This window comes from Buteo buteo, chromosome 2 (assembly GCF_964188355.1).
Source record: "Buteo buteo chromosome 2, bButBut1.hap1.1, whole genome shotgun sequence".
NCBI lineage: Eukaryota > Metazoa > Chordata > Aves > Accipitriformes > Accipitridae > Buteo > Buteo buteo.
The window spans coordinates 40705417-40725739 of record NC_134172.1 but is presented as its reverse complement, the minus strand read 5'-3'; the positions used below and the strand labels follow the sequence as shown (position 1 = coordinate 40725739).

Here is a 20323-nt window from a genome sequence, read left to right as displayed (position 1 = left end):
TTCAGGACTGATGAGCCTCTTACCTGAAGTTGCTTATTTGACTTCAGTTCCCAATGAGTAACTTGTTGGGCAGTCGGAAGCCACCTTGCAGGAGAGCACTGGGACTGACAGCCCTGTTTCAGAGCTATAATGAATAGGGCACAGCAGCAGTTCCTCTGCAAAAGTGCAGTGTGCATAACGTGGCCTTTATTCTATGTTTAGTGCTTGAAATGAATTACTATATACTTTAAAGTTTTAACACAGCATGGAAAGGCTGCATTGTACGTTTCAAGTTTCAGTGCTGTTGAAATACAGTAGAAATGGCCTCTGTAGACAGGTTTCACTATAGAACTTAAATTATGCATGTGTATATCCAAATTCCTTATTTTGAAATATTGAATGTATGAATATTTAATTTGTATCTTGCTTTAGTATCTTCATATGCTTGCCTTAAAGGAAGCTGTTTCCTTTGATTTATATACATGGATAAAAATGTGTGTACAGTATGTATCAATGGTTTTTCTCTCTACGGTGTTAGATGAACAGCTTTAGACAATGACAGCTACTGATTTTTATTCTGCAGCTTGCTACCATTGTATAAAACGTAAATTTGTCGTATTTGTTCTATTAATCTTACTTGAATTTCAAATTCATTTGCTTTCCAGAAATATTTTCTTAATTACATACATTAAGAAAAGTCAAGTATGTTGCAGATCTTAACAATGCAGTATTTTTGGTCTATGCACAGTAACAAAGCTCTGAATATTATTATTTGGGGCAGAGTTCCAATCTGGAATTTACATTTCTCCTTATTTGAATGTTTTCACTGAAGCTGAGAACTCCAGGGGAGTTCCTCAACATAGACTAGTTTATGCGACATGCTCTATGAAATTTAGTACAGTCACTCTTATTTCCTTGTGTAAATGAGGTCTTATTGTTGAATAAGAGCTATTATAAGCAGTTACAAAGGTAAGTGCTGTCAATGCATTCTGCCACCAGTTTCTCAGAGTATGAAACACTTCCTGAAAGACGTGCTACTACTGTTATAGGGTAATATAATGCAGCTTATGTGTTGGCACTGAAAGTAGCTACTTCATAATGATGACAAGTGAAAGTACAGCCAAAGGTCACATTAAACAAGAGATTTCTTTCACACCTCATCCATTTTCGGATGTGGTATGAAAATAGCTTTGTTCCCTACACTTCAGTATTTTTAAAAGGAAGTTATCTTGAAATAATATTTTATGCCTTGTATATTACTTCATTCACGTTTTAAGAGATGAACTGTGGAATTCTAGCATGCTAACTTTGATGCTACAGAAGTGTTTGAAATTAGCCTAAATTTTGGGTGCAGTTAGACAACATAAGTAGTATTTTATCTTGCTACATTTTTTTTTGGTTTGCAAATTTGCTTAAAGGCATAGCTTTAGGTTCTGGAAAAAGAACTATCAATGTGCAAAGTGGTATTTATATTGATGTTGCATAACTGACTATGGTTTTATTCTTTTTTGTATCTTTTAAGAAGAAAGTTACAGGTTTTTTTCTGAAAATTTTAGTCCGTTGTTCAGAAATAGAAAAAGAGCGAACCTATCCATGTTGACAGACTGTTTCTTAGCTCTGTTTTAGAGAGATCCTGCCAGTAATGTGAAGGGATAATTTACGCTGTATGCTCAATCAGTTCCCCATCTTACACTGAAATGGCCAACCAGGATGCTAAAATAAGGTGTCATTTTAAAAACGTGAATAGTCACATATTAGATAATGAAAATGAAGCTGGCTTGTTTCACAGGGGATACTGAACAGTTAGGAGATGGTGGTTGGGAAGCCTAAATCTGGTGTATTATTGGTAGGTGTATTTCTGTTCTAATCTAACTCCATAGAAATTGCAGAAGCCATATTAAGCTCTTCTTCAATTTATTCCATACAGATAAAAGAATTTACATCTCATGAGTCATATATTTCCTGTTGTATCTTTAATACAGCCATTTTTAGTATTTTTCTTGCCTCTCTCCTCTATTGGTATGCTTAGAGAGTCTGTGTGTAGGAGCTTGTTATTTCACCCATGAGGCAAGGAGGAGTTCAAATCAATAGCAGTGTGTTGTTGACACTAAATGATGTTTCTTCTTGCCACAATAAGACTTGATTTTGTCATCCTAATGATGCTAGCTTGCTTCACAGAATAGGGATCAGCACTCTCTCAAAGCAAACTTTACAAGTATTAAAAAAAGTCCTTTGAATGAAATACTAGAGAAATACTCCAGTATTTGTAACCAAACACATATTTTGGTTTTGTAAAACGAATAGTCAAGTTCTGTTTCACATTGTAGGGAAGCTGCTTTGCAATGCATTTTGGAAGTCTCTGTTAAAGGCTGTAGGATTGATCAGAGCTGACAGTGATGAAAGCATGGTGTTTTAAAAAGAAATGATGCAAACATTATTTAAAATATAAGTTCACGTAAAGCATGGATCGTAGTAACACCTCAGCTAAAAAAAAACAAAAGAAAAAAACCTCAAGCTAGTAGAAATTCTGTATGTTTCACAGAAAAATCTTTGCAGCGCTGCCTAGAAAGAAGATGTCTACAAGAGGAAAAAGGTATAGCCAGCAAGATATTACCACTCTAGGTCCGGGATTACACTCTATAGCATTGTCAAGTAGTAAGCAGTTGTTCTCAACTTGCCCTAAGGATCCCACAGGGGGACAGAAGCTGGACAAAGATGTAAATTTGAGAGGAAAGAGTTTAACCGTGGGAAGCAATGGTATGATGACAGGAACTTACGGGCATAATGTTGGGAGCAACAGTGGGTTATTGAGAAGCACAGGGTCTTTTGTGTTGGACATCTGAAAGCAATAGCAGAGTTGAATCATCCCATTATATTATTAAAATATCAGCCTCCTTACAACAACATATTTGTACATTCATATACATACCTTTCAGTGTATGAGAGATGTTACTTTTTTATGTGAAAGAACATTAGAAGATATTATAGCTGCATGGTTAAACATTCACATAGTAAGTTGTGAATTTTAACTTGAATATTGAACCCCAACAGCCTGTTCTATGAAAACCTTTTAACAGTAAGCAGCTTTATTACAAGCTACACACATGTAGCTTTTCTGTTCTATTTGCACTATTTTAATTAGTTTATATTTTTATGCAAAACATGGGTTCTTAGATGTTCATGGTGTAAACTGCAATCTAATATTTTTTAGTTTTACAGTATCTCCCCTTCTTATTTCTTCTATATGGTTTTCATAAGGTCACCTGACATAAACTGTCCACATACCATGATGACCTTTCCTGGGAGGAAGTGCCTCCTATTTTGCAAGCAGTGAAAAAATTATCCTCATGAGAATTACAGTAACTAGTTACATTTCAGTAATGGTTGCAAGTATTATGTAAACTTTAAGCAATATTTTATGGGTTTTTTTAATCCGTGTTAGCTACAGAAAATGAGTAGCACCTAAAAGAAGATGACTAGCAACCTCATAAATGTAGCTCACTGAGTTTATCTACCTCAAATCCAAAAAGTTTTTGATGATTCTCCTTCTCTGTTTTAATGAGTTAGGTCAAGTCTACATCAGGAGCACTTTGCCAGTTTATTTATACTAGCAATACCTATCTACCTCAGATGCAACTTAATAGCGAAGTGGTAGTCACAATAGCTTAGTCTTGTTCGTGCATACTTCTTCATGCCTACCAGAAAGAGCCTCTAGCATCTTGTCAGCGATACAGTGAAGATGCAAGAAGTTCAGTGAAGAAGGCTGTGCCTAGTGTGGTGACTTGTCTCTACTGAAACATGTTTTTCCTTTGAGCTGAAATTCTGATCTTGTAAACATTTGAGCGTAACTTACGACAAGCTGATAGTGGCACTGAAGTTGATGAATATATTCTCTTACAGCATTATATATAGTAAACACTAATTTTAGACTATTTTCTTTATCCTAGGCTCTTGCATTTGACATATGGTTATAGCTGGATTTAATATTCCTTACTCTATTGTGAGGATCAACAAACATTAAAAACATCCCTTATAGTGTTTGCAAAAACAGCAAAAATATGAAATGCAAAGAACTTTGTTATTTTCCCTTTTTTAGTTTCTCCTGTTTGTATGTGTATGTTAGTGTATCTGTCATGTTTCAGTTGACCAGAGTTTTCAAAGACCCTAAGCATCTGGGATTGTCCCACTTTATCACATTTATGTCAATTCTAACATTTGATAAAAAAAGTTTGGAGGTTTTAGATTAATACTGCAAAACTTAACTTTTGTACAGTAAACTTTAACATGAAATTCATACGATTTGTGGATTCAGGTAAACAAGAAGTAATTTCTTTGCGATAGATATAGTTGGGTCTGTATGAGTAATCTAGACACTTGATGTATAAGCTTTTCTTTGGAATTTCTTCTAAGCTGGAGTCAACAAATGAAATTGGTGCAATTATTTGACTAGATAAATTTACTTTTTTTTTCTGTTTCTATACAGAACGGGTTTTGTTTCTGTTCTATGCAACTCCTCTCCATGGTATTTCTAAGCTATATCTTCTTTAATTGGTTCAAAAGATAATTTTCTTAACACTTTCATTCACTTTCATTTTATTCATATAAAGAGTTCTGTTTGCCTTGCTCTGCCTACTTGTTCTTAATAAATGCCTGCACTACCTGGGAGTGAATGTAAAAATAGCTGGGGAGTGAGAAGTATATATAACCCGAAAAAAAATCTTTTGTTTCTCTTTAATCACCTAAAATCTACAGTACTACTCTTAAGACTCTTTCTTAGAGAAAGACTTTATTGTATGCATGTGCGTGCAATACATCTTAGAACAATTAGTAAAACTATGAGCACATCTGAAGGCATATTCTGCATTTTCAGTGAAACATATTTTGAATAAGTAGCTGATCTATTGAGTAGAGTTGTCCATTGATTCTAAAGATATTTTTTTCTGTGCTCAGACAAATCAAGATGGTAATCATTTATAATTTCTTGCCTTCATGAAAAGGAGTGATGAATAATATGATTGGAAGGAATGCGTGAGTCATGAAATGGGGAGCTGGGCAATCATGGAAAAATTCACTTTAAAAACTCTCTTCTGCTTACCAGGGTCCATAATGTGAGTTCAGTTTTCTGTAACATAATCCAGAAATTACGATGGTAGAGGTTTTAATGAAATCCTTGGATGGATGAACAACAACTCTCTTAAGTCAATTCGAACATTGGTTAGTGGGTTATAAAAAGGAGTTCTTTAACTTTCAGCTAAAGGTGATCGTGGATACAATGATCAGAGGACATTCTCTCTTCTGACCCCGATATGAATGTGAAAATAAAATGTCTTAAAATATACCACAGTTAATATGGAATGAATGTGTAGACCCTCTGGTCCTGAAACTATCTGCACTACTATATAACAGCTTTTAAAAGCTGTTAAAATATTGATAACTCGGTAGAGCACTTCAGAAACTCTTAATTCTATTTCAGATGTAGATCTACATAGCCAGTCAACATTTGTACTCTTTTTCTTGTGTGTACAACTACACATAGAATAAAACCAAGTATTGTTACTAAATAAATGGTTTAATTTGTCATAGTTTCACCCACAAAAAAAAATCTATTAGTTTTCAGCTTTTCTCGCATACTAAAATCATCAAGGATGTATTAAAAAATGGCTCAGTAGAATCAAGCACCAACTCCGTGTCCCAGGCAAGACTCGGATAACCAGCTGTTGTTCTCCCTGCAGTGACCTGGGCTAGGCAGCGTAGCATCTGCCTCTGTTTTCTTTTCAGTGACCTAAGCCAGATTTCTTCAAAGCCTATTGCTGATATTTTCCCTGCAGTCACTCATGCTAATTTCTTTTACATGCTACAGCTGTTTTTGAAAGATCACTTCCCTCTTTCTTTTCTGACTTACTCTTTCTGTAAATTTAAAGTAATGATTTTTAAAATTACTGGGTAATGTTGGCCATAGGACTGTTCTGGTTGTCTTGCTTTAAGGCATATGTCAGCACTACAGAAAAAGGGCAAATTAGATTCACTTTCCAAAGGAAAGCCCAGTCTTGCCTGCGGTTCTTATGGACAAAGAATCCTGATCTTGAACTGAGTTAATTGCATTCATTTGATTTGTTGAGAATCAAGGTGAAGCTGTTCTGTTGGTGGTGGCTTGGGACAGGACAGAGTTCAGAAACATTCAGAAACAAAAAGGAAGATATTTTGCTCTGGGAACTAACAGTATGAAAAAACTACGTGGCAAAATGCTCTAAATGAGAATAAAAAGCTATTAATGATATAAACCTATTAATTATAGGATTAAGCTGACCTCAGGAAGGCAATATTGCTAAATAGTTAAATGCAAAACAGTAAAGTGTAAGTTTGCCATTTGGGGGGAGATACAGCTCAACTTTCACATTCATTACTAATGGAAATTATGGAGAATCTTTTAGAAAGGCTATTTTTTTTTTTAGGTAAAACCAAAAGTCTTTTTTTTCTTTTTTTTTCTTTTTCTTTCTATAAGACATTCAAATATTGAAGTGAGGCAGAGGTTCTTGATTCTTTGCACAGTTTATAGTGACTGTATTATAGGAGAGATTGTGCACCTTCCTTTCAATTTGCAGTCTTAAAAATTCCTTTGGCAACTCCAAAACAGTTTATGTGAGCAAGTGATTAAAAAAAAAAAAAATACTCTGGCTACTACTGAGCGACTAGAATTTGCCCTAGCTGAAAATGCAAATGATATGCATAATATGAACATTTTACCCTTTCTAGATCAACATGAAGTGTTTTTTCAGTCATCTTTGTTCTAGGACAACTAGTCTAATTATTATTTGAATAAATACTGCTCTACAATATAAATTGAAGCATTTTAAGGATGATCAATTGGGAGAATCACTTCAGAAATTGAAGAAGGTAGCCTTGCTAAGCCCCCTTCCCTAGCCATGTGTTCTCACCAGTTTTATGCAGGCTGCTGCTTGTGCATCCATGCATTCTTTTGCTATGTTAGTTTTAGTCTTTATTAATTTTCTGATCTGATTACATTAATGCTAGTGCTAGTTCAAGGAGGGGATAATAAAAGACAGTTGAAGAGGTTAGGAGGCAGTCATGAAGCAGTACTCTGAGCCAGTGCCTAGGTATGGTGTTAAAAGATACTGCTGCCAGGTACATAAACCGCACGGGGTAATAATCGTTTACTGTCTCTGAAGTTTATCTCGCTGTATTTTGCAACAGCAGGAGTGCAAATTATGACATGTTTGGTTACTTTTAACTCTGATTTACTCATTTTGACTTTTGTTGATCTTCTTCAGGAAGTACAACATCATTTTAAGAACTCTTAAGACACCAGAAAAATTAATGCAGAAAAAACCCTGTATTATCTGAAAGAAATGAGCCCTTTGGCTCAATATGGTAGGGCTTTTCTTAAGTAAATTCCCTCTGATGCATTGTTTCTTCAGTGTTCCAAAGTTGTCTAAGGTAAAAATTTATGCGTAATTTATAAGGCTTAGTTGACATTCTGTGTCAAATTTTATCTTGTAATTTTTCTCATATAGACCTCCATTAGTTCATCTGTCTTGTACGTCTTTGGTTCTCCACATTTGCCAAAATTTTTTTCTACAGAAGATTTCTCTCCAGTTCTTGTACTCTTCTGGTACAAATATGAATGAATGTCCAAATCCTCTGTGTTCAAAACTCGTGCCCTAGTTAAATTTAAGATACATGTCAATGTGTGTGTATATATTTTGATTTTAAAGAAATATTTTTGTGTGGTTATTTCATGGAGATCATGCTATCAAGTACATTGTTTTGTTCACATGATACTTTCAGAGTCTTAAGAAAAGAATCAACAGGAAAATAATGCATGTGACAAATACTTGAAGAAATAAAGTTAATATAGTGATTTGGGAAGACCTGCATTAACAAGCTATTTAAGGTCCAATTGCTGATTTCTATATAATTAACACTAATGATCTATAAACATCTGTTGAATACAAATAACTTGAGCAAAAACATTTATGGTTTCCCATAAATCAAATTACAGAATCTCAGAGTAGTTGACATCAGAAGGCACCTTTTGAGATCATCTAGTCCAACTCCTCAGCTCAAAGCAGGGTCAGCTAGAACAGGTTCTTCAGGACATTGGTTGGGTTTTGAATATCTGCAAAGGTAGAGACTCAACAACTGCTCTGGACAACCTGTTCCAGTCTTTGATTATCCTCATGGTAAAAGAAGTTTTTATTATTTTTAAATGGGATTTCTTGTATCCATTGACTTTTATCTGTTCACTGGATACCACTGAGAAGAGTCAGGCTCCATCTTCTGTACTCCCTTCCATCAGAAATGTCTAGAAATTGATGAAATACCCTGAGCCTTCTCTTCTCAAGGCTAAACAATCCCAGCTCTCTCAGCATCTGCTCATATTTCATATGCTTCAAACCCTTAATCATCTTTCAGGCCCTCTGCTGGACGCGCTTGAATAAGTCTGTGTCTCTCTTGTACTGGGGAGCCCAGGACTGCATACAGTACCCCAGAAGCATTATCACCAGTGCTGTTTAAAGGGGGATAATCACATCCCTCGACTTGCTGGTAATACTCTTCCTAATGGTCTTGGCCTTTTTTGCTGTGAGGACACATTGCTGGCTCAATGTTCAACTTGGTGTCCACTTGGATGCCCGGGTCCTTTTCTTCAAAGCTGAGTTCCAGGCGCTTGACTCCCAGTCTGTAGTGTGGCACATGGGGTGATTCTTTTTGGTGATTGATGTGAGGATGATGAGCCTGTAGTTCTGTGGATCCTCCTTCTTGCTCTCCTTCAAGAGAGGAGTGGCATTTGGTTTGCTCAAGTCCCTAGGACCCTGCCATGATCTCCATGCCTTTTTCAAGATTGCTGTGAATGACCTTGCAATGAGATTAGCTATCTCCCTCAGCACTTGTGAGTCTGTCCCTTCAAGCCTATGGACTTGTGTACATCCAGCTTGTTTAAATATTCCCAAACTTGATCCTGCTCCACCTGGATCAGTCTACTGTGCCCTGGACTTTCACGCTGGTTTCATGGACCTGGGATTGCTGAAGGCTTGTCTCACCAGTAAAGACAGAGGCAAAGAAAGCATTGAGGGTCTTGGCTTCCTATTTGTCTTTTGTCACCAAGTTCCCATTCAGCAGTATGCCCACATGTTCCCTAGTCTTGCTTTCGCTGCTGATGTACCTGATGCCCTTCAAATCCCTTGCCACATTCAACTCCAGCTGGTCTTTGGCTTTCCTAACCCCATCCCTGCTTATTTGGATGATGTCTATATTTCTCTCAGGTTACCTGTTCCTGCTTCCATCTCCTGTATGCTTTCTTTTTGTGTTGAGTTCTGCCAGCTGCTCCTTGTTCATCCATTCAGGTCTTCTACCATGTTTGTTTGTTTTCCTGCTTTTTGGGATGAACCATTCTTAAGCTTGGAGAAGGACATCCTTGACAGTCAACCAGCTTTCCTGGACCCTTCTCTCCACAGCTATCTGCCATGGGATGCTTCTGAGCCAATCCCTGAATAGGTCAGAGTCTCCTCTACTGAAGTCCGGGGTTATGATCCCACTTTTTGCTTTTTTCCCTCCTCTCAGGATGCTGAATTCCACCATCTCATAGTCGCTGCAGCTAATGTTTCTTTCAGCTTTTAATATCCCTGGTGAGTTCTTGTTTGTAAGTATGAGGTCCAGCAGAAAGCCTCCATCTCAACTTTTGTATCATGAAGTTGTTGTCAATGCACTCCAGAAAACCTGGGTTGCTTGTTCCATGCTGTGTTGTTCCTCAAGCAGGTGCTGGCATGGTTAAAGTCCACCTTGAGGGCCAGGGCCTGCAAATGTGAGGGGAGTCATACGGAGTGTTACCCAAGTGATTGTTCAACTCATAGATTAAGTTGTTAAAGGTAAAAAGAAACAGTTCTTTTTAAAAAGGGAGAAGGTGTAGAATATACAGAATAGGTTAGAAAAAAAAATTACTTTCTTGTCTGATATTAGGAATTGATCATTGGCCTGATAAGATAGAAGGGATTTGGGGTAGAGATCTTATTTTTACCCAGGTATTGTATATGAAGCAAGAGATTAGTGAATATTTTTCTAAAAAGCTTAGAAAATTGCAACTAAATATTTTTCATTTCCTGATGCATTATTAACAATGCTTCTGTGAAAACATGATCATCCTCACTATTTCTTTTTGACAACCAATTCCACAAAAATTTCTACTAACAGATGATTAAATATGTGAAAGGCTGGAGGAGGAAGGGTTGAATGGAAGAATTGCCAAAAGTCCTATGATGCTAGGTTCAATTTTTGTCACTGAGTATTTTCTGATATTCAGTCTTTTTCAGTCTTTCACCTTCAATTATATTTTAAAAATATATTGTTGTCAGAACTACAACTGAAGTTTAGTGATTTATCTGTTGGAGCATGCTAGAGACCTTGTGTTTGAAGGTATTTGAGCTTTGGAAGTTACAATGTTCTAGCTTTCTTACATTGTTCTCAAGTAGATAGTGTGCCCATAATCTTAATAATTTAAGAACAGCAAAGACACAGCTGAAATGCATTCCATTCATTCAGTACAAGAGACGTTTCTTGTTCCATATGGTTGTGTCTACCAACCTGTTAGCTAAAACGTGATTAGAAGTTGAGTTGCTTTCTCTCATGCTGCCTTTGTTATGCTGATTACAAGAGTGTGTTACTCCGTAAGTCTGGGCATTTCTTTACACAGAGCATGATTTTTCACTGCACACTTATTATGCCTTTTATTTGTTGCATGAAATAGCAAAATGAAGTGGTTTGCATAACACTTTTTTGTGCAGAATACTGAAAAGATCATAGCATGTGCTGTTGTTGGTATGTACTCAAAATGGCTATTTCAGGGATGGCCTATACATCCCCCAAAATAAGGGCATGAGGCGTGCTTCTACTACTAAATAATAAACCTCCTTTACTCCCTTATGTAATGTCACTTCCTATCTTATCTCAATTTATTTCATCCATTTCAGTCTTTGAGGATGATCCTTATATGTAGAAAGAAAAGAAGACTTTACAACAGGATAGACCTGAATGTCTGCGTTCGTGTTTGAGCTGTGATAATGAAATATATTTTTTTTTCTTCAAAATCAGACCTTTACATGTTGGCTGGCTTGACTGGGCTGACTAGCTGAGTGGCTTGCATGTTAAAACTAAAAATAAAATCAAACAATCAAAAGCTTCCTTCAAGAGGAGGGGGAAAATGGGCTATTTTTACAATTTTTTTTTCAAATATTCCTAAGTTGGATAAGGTTGACTTTTATTGATGAAATCTGAAAGTGAGGTGCTCGGTTTTGGGGTTTGGTTTTGGGGGTTTTTTTTGTTTGTTTTTTTCCTTTTCTCCAGAGTCTTCAGGTGGTTTGAAGCCTTTATGAAGATTAATTCAGGTGACTCAGAGGTCAATTCAGCATCTAGTGACAGTTCAGACTTTGGTTTGAATTAGGTCAAGAAGTTATCTGATTCTTAATAGCTTGCATGGATTTTTACAGATATTGTTTTATAGTGGGTAGTTTTGCTTAAAATTATTTGCAAGCACTGCTTTTGGAAGGAAAAGAACTTAGGAGCATTTTGCTAAATAAAAGTCTCTCTCATTTGTTGTAGTCTATTGAAAATTTCTTGTTTAAGGTTCCTGTTCAGAAATGTACCTAGCAGGATTCTTAACTTTGGCTTACCTTGCATACCTTGTAGTTAGCTCTAGTTGATATTTTTTGGTGGTGGTGGACAAAAAAAAGGTCTTTGGTAGCTCAGGGTAAAACGCAGCTCTGGAGAATCTTGGAGGTTGAACTTACGCTGTCTGCCAAAATGGTAATAATGAATGCACTGTTGATTTGTATACCTCTCAAGTGTCATCAGGAGATGACAAGTTCAGTTCCTAATTCACTGCCACATGCACTCAGTGGCCCTCCTCTGCCTCACTTCCTTTTCATAAAGTGGAGATGACAGATTTGCTGAATGGTAAATGCAGATAAAACAGAATTTTCCTTTCTTCTTCCCCATCTCAAGGTTTTGTTAGAATGTACAAATAGCTGTGATGAAAAAATGTGAGGAAAGGGAACTAGATTGATGGAGGTGAAAAATCGCACTGAGAGTGACTGAGAGTGAGAAGATCTGCGAACTTATACCTTAGGTGAGGATGTTTTGTCAAAACTGATATTTGCCAACATGGTTCTTTTGGGAGAAATACAATTATAAATTTACCCAGTACTCCCTTAGGGACATTTCTTATAAGCAGACATTATTGACCAAGATAGACCCAGAACTGATAGGAACATGAAGAAATGCGGTTAGTTTCTTATACGCTGAGAACTATGTATGAGAATTTCTGATACACTTCTTTGTATTCTTACAGAGGCAATGAAGATTTCAGTGCAACTTTCTAGTTGGGTAAATTAAGGCTGATTTACTGTCCTCGGGCTTGATACTTCTGACCCCCATTTTTTAATCTCAGTCACTTCTTTTATTTAACCTTTGAAGAGAGTACTCAAAACATTACTAAATCATTTTTATGTGAGAGAGGTCATTTGGGAAGTTTCTGATTGTATCAATAGCTATAATTGCATTTTAATCAGAAAAAGATGAACTATTGAATGCTGTTTTCTTACCAAAATTGTTTCAACCTGTATATTGGCCCGTTATTTTCTGTGACCAGCTGTCACTTTGGAACGCTTTTGCATAAGAGTACGAACAAACCCAAGAAGTGAAGTCTGGACACACAGTTTTTTGTGGTGGGTTTGGGGTTTTTTTTGAACCTATAAGGAAACCTGTACAGCAATAAAACTTCATTGTATACTTTCATTCAGGACTCTTATTAAGGGAATTGGTGTCCAAATCCATTTTTCTCCAAGTAAAAAAGTCCATGCACTTGTTCAAGAAAGATGCCATAATAAGTTAGCACCAAAAGTTAAATGACAAAACAGCCTCCTGGATCTCTTTGTTTATAGGACCCATATCTGGGTCGTATGAGCAACAGGCAACATACTTTGTTATTTTTTAAAATTTGACCACAGTAAATACTCTCTTATGAATCTAAATAACTGATTTCAGGGCAAATGACTTTTGGCTCAGTGATCTGATGCTGGGATCAAGTGTATTTTTATCTTTTGTAGGCTTCCCGAAGTATGTTCCCTCTGTCTCCTAAGACCTAAGTTCTTTGAAGGCTTTTTGGCCCAGCAGCAGAAGAAAGCATAGATATCAATACCTTGCTTGTGATTTAGTTTCTCTAAGTTTTGTTTTATTTACAATATTGCATTTTTTCAGATTTGGGAATGTTTTAGAACATCCCTTGTCATAGTGATAAAATACTCAGCCCTTATAACAGTGTCATTCTCTTGAAAATTTTGGGAGATTGAGTTCAGCATGTGCTTGGCTGGTTGCAGCAGATGATGATCTGTGTTTAAATTGATGTTTGAGAAATACATAAGATAAGAAATTGCTTTCAAATTAATAATATGAAATTTCCTGTATTTGTGAAAATTTTTTGTATTGTTAGAAGTAGTGTGAAAATGTATTTGTATGTTGGCTATTTTGGACTTGTAGGTCCTACTGTACTTTTCTCTATATTGAGATTAATGATGAGAAAAAGGGTAAGGCATTTTTGTTATGGCCAATTTATTTCATTTCAGACTGTATTATTTGGTGAAAGCCCTATTGATTACCCTTCATAGCTTTACAGAGCTTTTCTGCTAAGCACTTAAAGTTTGAGTTGTCTCAGTCCCATAGGACTGAAAGAAAGCTGTTAGTACCATGAAATTCTTCTTCTGTATGTTTCCAACAGCTTGAAGCCTCTTCTTGGAATGCAAAATATTAGCACATTAATGTTATTAACCCCTTTAGTACAAAATGCTTTTGGAAGTAAAAATATTTTTATATCTTCAAAGTCTGGATTGTTTCTTCTCTATGAGTACAGTTTCTTAAAGCTGAAAAATGTGTTGCTGTGCAACAAACAGATGCTGCTCTAACAATGCAATACATTATGTACCAAAAATGATCTTGGTTTTAATCATAGATGCTGATTTAATGAGACAAGACTAGCTTACATCAAAAATGGATTTAGGGTGTGATTTTTGTTTTCTCTGTGTTTTCTCTACATAATTAATAGGAATATGGTACCTTATATATTCTGTTTTAAATTTGAAAGTGTACTTTGGTTTTATGCCATTTTATACTCCTAGTTTATAATTCTGCCTTGTATAATACTCTTTTTTTTAATTTCTTTTTGTGATATGAACACAAGGGCATTAGTAAATCTTGTATCTTTAATGTATTTCCTCAAAAAAATTGCCTTTTTACAAAACCATTCTGTTCATGTTTAATCCTTCCATTTTGCCCACATCTCCTTTTTCATTTATTTCCTGAATGTTTCCTGTTCAGTGTTTTCATCCTGCATTTGCCATGTGGGACATGTAAGATGTTTGTCTGTAAGTAATGTTAGTTTATGGATCAGAAAAACAATGCTAATCAATATCTTCAGACACTATCAGTACTTTATATCTTGAGAACACGCCTGACCCCCTGGGAGCATTTCATTGTTGATATCTCTTCAGTTTAACTTTCATTTTATTTTGCAGATATTTTGTAAGTCAGTGTTGGTTGCTAGCTCTAATCCTTCTATCACCGATACAAATTTTGATTGACAATTTTACTTTTAGATAAAGTCAGATAATGCTATACTTGGGGGGGAAAAAGTCTTCATATTGTGTTTTTAATTCCACTGAACCCAGCAGAGTTAAATGTAGTTTGGATGCACAGGGAAGAATTAATGATTGGAAGATACAGAGTTGGTAAATTATTTATTCTGGCCCTGAGGAAGCTGAAAAGCTGAGTGAAAGACTAATAAATCATTTGTGGTAGTGCTGGTTGTCACTTCCAATTATTTTAGACGGTTTTGTGATAAACTGCAGCACCTGCTAGATATCCCTGCACCATCCCTTGATGCTTGCAGTGCAGCTTGTTCAGTCGATTATCAAAGGCAAATTTGTCTAAAGTTTCCTCAGGTTGGAAAAAGAATTACTTTTCTCAGTCACCCCTTCCCCCATTTTTTAAGCTGCTTTTTCATTGCATGCATGAAATAGATAAAATCGATGATATATGTAGAATTTTATTGACATAATGTAAGTTCAGGTATGGTAGATTGAACCACTGAGGAACAGGATGGGGGGTGACATGTCTCTGGGAGTGTAGCTGTACCCTTGAAAGGCTGGCTTGCTTTCATCTTTCTGAATAGCAGCTGTTTCTAAGGTATGAAAACTAGTATTCATTCTCTGGTTTTGAGGATTGTGTCAGAGCTAGTGCTGAAGTTACAGAGGAGACCAACTTGAATGTCACTTGTTAAACTTTTCTACTGCTTTTATTCAGAAAGTCTGTGTTTAAAATTACAGTTATATGTACAGAGGCCCTGTTAATCCTCAGCATGCAACACTTTAATAAATAGATTAAGGCAGAGAAAAGTAGTTGGAGGACTGGAGAGAAGATTTAGAAAGAGCAACGGAGTGATTTTCAAGGAGAGGGAGCAAAACGTTGGAAAGATTAAGGTTGCTAGTAGAGAAAGACTGAAAGTAAGCTGAATGGTGAAGGAAGAAAGAACTGGGATGGGTTAGTGGAAGGCAGCTGTTTCTTTATGCCACCTCGATGTGAATAGTGTTGTTAGGCATTGTCTCATTTAGCTTCAGTCTGACCACCATTTTCTCTGAGACAAAAGAACCAGGCCTACCCTGAAAATATTTGTCTTTCCAAACTGAAAAAGTGGTAAAATGTAATGCTGTTCTATATGCATTACTTGCAAACTTCTAAATTGATCATCTCGGAAAAGAAGGGAAAAAAGAGTTTTAGAAAGTTGAGCTCAAAGTTTACTTTGTGTGTTGTCTGAAGGATGGGGAGGAGGGAGCTCCTGGTTGTGCAAGCACTCACAAATTCTATTTCTGCTCATCTTGGGGAAAGGACTGCAAAAATTGAAAATTGCATTTATTTAAAAAATTAGAGTGCATCAAGTAGTCAGCTTAAAGATGTTGAGATTCTCTTTCATGTCTCTGTTACTGGTGAAAGGATGCACCTTACACACAGTGCTGAAAGACTTGCTAGTAAATGTTGAATGCTATAACTTAACAGTTATACAGTAAGTTTTCATTATCTTTTCCATTACCTTCCTAACCTAATCCATCCAAATAACATTGAATTCTAAAAATTCTGGGTCAATACAATCTACATCTCCAGTCCTTGGAAGATAAAAAATTCAAGGTTTTTTTTGTATTTATTTCTGTTTTTCCATTAGTGGGTCCCAGCTTGGAATTTCAAGTGAAATCTTTGTCTTAGGAAGTGATAATATTTTGACCCAGATAACTAGTTCAAGACAAATCAGAGAAGTGACCATGCTGACTAAAATCAGAATTAAAAGGGCTTTGTTTTCTTGTTCTAAATCTTGTTCAGATAGACTTTTTTCATTGTGCTCTCCTGTAGGTCAGGAAAGAATCAGATGGAAATACCAAGCACAGTCACCTTGCTTCCCCAGATGACTTCAGTACAGAGAGATCTGCAGAATTTCAGCTCTAGATCTGTGAACTTAAAGAACGCTCCATGAATACATCTGTTCAAGTTCCAGAAAGTAGATATTAGGTGCCAGAAGAACATACTAAGCTCTGTCAAAGGGTTCTTGTTAAATTGGCAGGGGTGGGGGTGGGGGTGGGGGGGAGAGGCAGGATTTTTTGCTCAGTTTCCTGGAAATATTTTTTATTGTATTATTGTCCATTATTTGCAACCACTGATGACAGTATAGAAAAGACAGACTGTAGGAGCTAATCTGTATTATTATAATTGTATTACTATTAGAGAGTGTTTCTGTAAGCATGGTGTATCTGATGGTAACAGAAGTCAGTGGAATATTTTGTGCAGCTTGAACCAGCCATTTATTCATGATTTGAACATCTAGACTTACATGAATATAAATTGTCGGGTTTTTACTTTCTTACGTTCCCGAAGAAAGGTGGTATCCATAGTAAATGTTGATTTTCAAGTAAATATACTTTTGCTGTAGTAGTTTTATATTTATTTATTACTAAACACAATTGGTACCTTTATGTGGTTTTTTAAAAGCAATTACAGACCTTAACATGTACAAAATTAATAATTTTTATGGTTTTGCATGACAATGGACAACCAATTAATTTATTTTTAGGACTTTTAAAATTCATTATTTATGTCCAGTTCATATTAAGTGTACAAAGATAGCAATATTTAATTTGTTTAAGGTAATTTCTTTTACAGGATAAGAATGCTGGATATATGTTAAAAGGAGAAGAAGAAAAATATGCATTTTGAAATGAAAATGGATTTCTTTTATGAGATATTGCTTATAATAAACTGAACTGTTAACTGTGCTGTAAAAAAACAGTGAATTTTATCTTCAGACAATTTTTTTTATTCTTAGTTTAAAATAGGAGACCAAGTCTTCCTGCTTTTCCTGTTGTTTTACAACTTTGAAAGTCATTGAACTCCCCCCCATCAAAAAAACTGGAAAAATCAGTTATGGTATTTAGCACCCACCTGAGAGACTGTTCACCCGTCTTTTCTTTTATACCTTTAGCAGAGAGGCTTATGATAACCACAGTGACTTGGGACAGACACACTTCTAACCTAGTTTCCTTTCTCCAGCCTGTCTGAAGATAGGTGCTTAGGGAGAAGTTTGAGAAGTCTGTGACATTATTTCCCACATATGCTCTTCTTTCTTCTAGAGATCGGAAAGATTATGGGCAAGGAGAATCATCAGTGGTGTCTTTTTATCTAGCAACTTTCAGCTGTATTGGTTTTTTTTTGTTTGGTTTTTTCTTTCCTCTCTGGTTTTCTCTCTCCTCCAAAAAAGTGATCACTTTTTGAACCTCTGTAAAGTTTTACTGTCCTGTGGCAAAGAGTTCCATGGGTTGACTTTTAACTTTATGAAGAAATAGCTCCTTTTGTTTGTTTTGGAAATGTCACTTATTAACTTCATTGAATTTTCCCTTTCTTCAGTTGTATGAGATTACAGCAGCAAACACATAAAGACTGATGTCTTTTTGGTTTTGTTTTTATTTAAATTAATTTTTATAAATAATTTTATGCCCTAAATGGATTGCCATGATTTTGGTTTTAATTTTAAATATATTTTAGAAGGAATAATATTTACCTTAAATATTTCAAAATCTATACGTCTTTAGCATAAGGCATTTGGCTTTTTGACTTTGGGATGAGAAAAGATAGGGTCAGTTATCTGAGTTTCCTTAAACAGGAGAAGAAATGAAGGGAAACTTTTCACACTATTTTATCTTTTCATGACAAAGTTTTCCACAAAATACTCTGTCAATGAAGTTCACAGTGTAGGTGAAACTGTTATTATTCACTGTTACAAAGCTGCAGTTATTTTACCTTTTAAAAGATTCTTCATGTTATGAAAGTCCATTGTGACTTCCACTGAGCATCATCCAGGATGAAGAGGCAGACAAAATATTCTGTAAGCAACTGGGAGAAGACTCACAATTGCTAGGCCTTTTTCATGGGGGACTTCAACTTACCAGATATCTGCTGGAAATACAATACAGCGGGGTCTAGCAGGTTCCTGGAGTGTGTGGAAGATAACTTCTGACACAGGTGGTGAGTGAGCCAACTAGGGAGGGTGCCCCACTGGACCTGTTGTTTGTGAATAGAGAAGGACTTGTGGATGATGTGGTGGTTGCAGACCATCTTAGGCACAGCGATCACAAAATGATAGGTTTTTTGATTCTTGGAGAAGTAAGGAGGGAAGTCAGCAGAACTGCTACCTCGGACTTCCAGAGGGCAGACTTTGGCCTGTTTAGGAGCCTGGCTGACAGAGTCCCTTGGGAGGCAGTCCTGAAGGGCAGAGGAGTCCAGGAAGGCTGGACATTCTTCAGGAAGGAAATCCTGAAGGCACAGGAACAGGCCGTCCCCGTGTGCTGAGAGACAAGCTGACAGGGACGGAGACCGGCCTGGCTGAACGGAGAGCTTTGGCTGGAGCTCAGGAAAAAGAGAAGAGCTTATGACCTTTGGAAGAAGGGGCAGGCAACTCAGGAGGACTATGAGGACGTCGTGAGGCTATGCAGGGAAAAAGTTAGAAGGGCCAAAGCCCAACTAGAACTTAATTTGGCTACTGCGATAAAAGACAATAAAATATGTTTCCACAAATACCTTCACAACAAAAGGAGTGCTAAGGAGAATCTCCATCCTTTATTGGATGTGGGAGGAAACATAGTGACAAAGGCTGAGGAAAAGGCTGAGGTACTTAATGCCTTCTTTGCCTCAGTCTTTAATTGTAAGACCAATTGTTCTCTCAGTACCCAGCCCCCTGAGCTGAAAGACAGGGACGGGGAGCAGAATGAAGCCCCCATAATCCTAGGGGAAATGGTTAGTGACCTGCTACACCACTTAGACACACACAAATCTATGGGGCCAGATGGGATCCACCCAGGGGTACTGAGGGAGCTGGTGGAGGTGCTCACCAAGCCACTTTCCATCATTTATCAGCAGTCCTGGCTAACCAGGGAGGTCCCAGTTGACTGGAGGTTAGCAAATGTGACACCCATCTACAAGAAGGGCTGGAAGGAGCATCTGGGGAACTACAGGCCTGTCAGTCTGACCTAGGTGCCAGGGAATGTTACAGAGCAGATCATCTTGAGTGCCATCACGTGGTACGTACAAGACAACCAGGTGATCGGGCCCAGTCAGCATAGGTTTATGAAAGGCAGGTCCTGCTTGACTAACCTGATCTTCTATGACAAGGTGAACTGCTTAGTGGATGAGGGGAAAGGCTGTAGATGTTGTCTGCTTGGACTTTAGTAAAGCCTTTGACACCATTTCCAACAGCATTCTCCTGGAGAAACTGGCTGCTCATGGCTTGGACAGGTGTACTCTTGGCTAGGTAAAAAACTGGCTGGATGGCTGGGCCCAAAGAGTTGTGGTGAATGGAGTTAAAGCCAGTTGGCGACCAGTCACAAGTGGTGTTCCCCAGGGCTCAGTACTGGGGCCAGTTCTGGTTACTATCTTCATCAATGACTTGGATGAGGGGATCAAGTGCACCCTCAGTGAGTTTGCAGATGACACCAAGTTGGGCAGGAGTGTTGATCTGCTTGAGGGTAGGAAGGCTCTACAGAGGGATCTGGCCAGGCTGGATCAATGGGCTGCAGCCAATTGTAAGAGGTTCAACAAGGCTAAGTGCCAGGTCCTGCACTTGGGTCACAACAACCCTGTGCACCGCTACAGGCTTGGGGAGGAGTGGCTGGAAAGCTGCCCTGTGGAAAAGGACCTGGGGGTGTTGGTCGACAGCCAGCTGAATACCAGTAGGCAGTGTGCCCAGGCG

The 20323-nt window shown here is 37.2% G+C and overlaps 1 protein-coding gene across 2 annotated transcripts in view; it reads left to right on the top strand.

The window, feature by feature from the left end:
- TBC1D5 (TBC1 domain family member 5) overlaps nucleotides 1-20323 on the top strand; it is a 325080-nt gene that overhangs the window by 28065 nt on the left and 276692 nt on the right. The window contains exon 3 of one of the 2 annotated variants that reach the window (XM_075051919.1): nucleotides 16441-16585. The exons of the other annotated variant lie outside the window; for it this stretch is intronic. The gene's annotated coding sequence lies outside the window, so the exon portion shown is untranslated. The remainder of the gene's footprint in view (nucleotides 1-16440; nucleotides 16586-20323) is intronic. 2 annotated transcript variants of the gene reach the window in all.